The sequence below is a fragment of the Gordionus sp. m RMFG-2023 genome, chromosome 1, assembly GCF_954871325.1.
Source record: "Gordionus sp. m RMFG-2023 chromosome 1, tfGorSpeb1-WG-v2, whole genome shotgun sequence".
Classification (NCBI taxonomy): Eukaryota; Metazoa; Nematomorpha; class Gordioida; order Chordodea; family Parachordodidae; genus Gordionus; species Gordionus sp. m RMFG-2023.
In genome coordinates, this window is record NC_088775.1 from 52,987,216 (window position 1) to 52,989,134 (window position 1,919).

Genomic DNA, 1,919 nt, shown 5'->3' on the forward strand with positions numbered 1-1,919 from the left:
GTGAAATAATTTCTATTTTTAATTCTTATAAAAAACAAGACGCTAATATTCTTCTGTATAATATAAGTTTCTAATTCATGATAAACAAACTTAGAAAACATTCGGAATTTACTAGTCTATAGACTCAAATCAATTGAATAAGATTTTACTTTTTAAAAATTAAAATTCTTTTTTTAGATTTTTTATTTATTTATATTATATAATTTATTTATTTTTTTCGCTTGATTTATTTATTTAATTATTATTTTTATATAAATCATGTTCGCCTTCGCTTATGCCATTATAAATGGAAATAATTAATAAACATAAAGAGAAAGTTAATAAATAAGAAAATTATTATTAAAAAAAATAGACTACATAAAAATAATTTTTTTTAAATATAAAAATGGATTTTTCTCTTTCTAATTCTCTGAAGATTTCCAATCGACCTCACAGTCGCAGCAGGAAATTGAGGTATAATTATGTATTTAATTTTTTTGTTAATTATAAAATATAATTTTATTTTGGTATGCTTGAAAATGAACTTATTCTTATTTGAGCAAAACTATAAATACTAATATCAGAGAATCTCTGACTTGCAGTATCATATGCACGGCCCGGCCCGCATCTTTTTTAAAATTATATTCGCGGCCCTAATTTTTTAAAAATAGATTATAAATATTATTGATTTTTATAACTAATAATGGCGATTTCAAATATTTGGTTTTAAAATATACGGCCCGGCCCGATTTTTTTATAAAAATTTTTCAGAACCGGCACGGTCCGGGTATATTTAAAAAAATTAAAATACGGCCCGACCCTAAACTAATGATGGGCATATTAAATGATATAATTATATATATAAATTCTGTGGCAAAATAGGAAATTTGCAATTCAACCAGGTTTCTATTTTTCAAATTATTTTGCTTATGATTTTTTTTTTCAAAATTTACAGAAAAGAAATAATTACGATTATGTAATGTAATAACATTTACTGAGTTAGAAATTTTTAAAATAAAATAAGTTTCTATTTTAAGATTATAGTTCCTGTTGTGTTTTCTTAATGAATTATATATATTTAAAATTATAATAATTACAAAGAAAATTTCCTGCTAATTATTTTGATAGGATTTTTTTTCCGGCTAATTATTTACTAGAATTTATTTTTCCTGGGATATAGTTATTTTAAAATCTAAAAAATGGGGAATTTATTTCCGGAGAATAATTTTATATGGTAATTTTTTTCCGATAATTATTTTTTTTATTTTCGAATACCATTCGAAGAGCCAAATTTTTCAAGATAGACCCGCGAATTATTTTTTAAAATAATTATTTATTTTATATAGACTTCTACTGAGTCATTAAGGTGTAGTTCAATGTTGGAAATGAATGGGGATGATTCTGTGAATAGTTCTGATATTTTTAATATTAAGAATTATTTCTACCATACTCCAAAAAAGACACATAGGAAATGTTCTTTATGCCAGAAGATGTATCGAGTTAGTACGGCGATAAGTATATATTTTTTAAATAATCATTCATAATTTTTACAAATATTTTATGTGTGTTAATTCAATAAAAATACCAAATTACCAGAGTTGTTAAACCATATTTTTATAAGTAGCGCGCTACCGCTGCCCATCAAAAAAAATGTAGCACGCTATTAGCTAGTATTTTTTTTTAAAATAACTTTGGTTACCTATTAATATTTTTATAAAAAATATAAATTTGTTTTATTTTTTGTTTATAATGTAAATGCATAACATAATATATAATACATAAAAAGAGAAGTTTTTATGGTTCTAATTATGGCCTTTTTGTCTGCTATCTAGCGCGCTATCTATCAATCAATAACAAAAAAGATCCAGCTACTTAAAAACTCTGATTAAAATAAATAATTTTAATTTAATTAGATTCTCGACATTATGTAAGCCTTCATT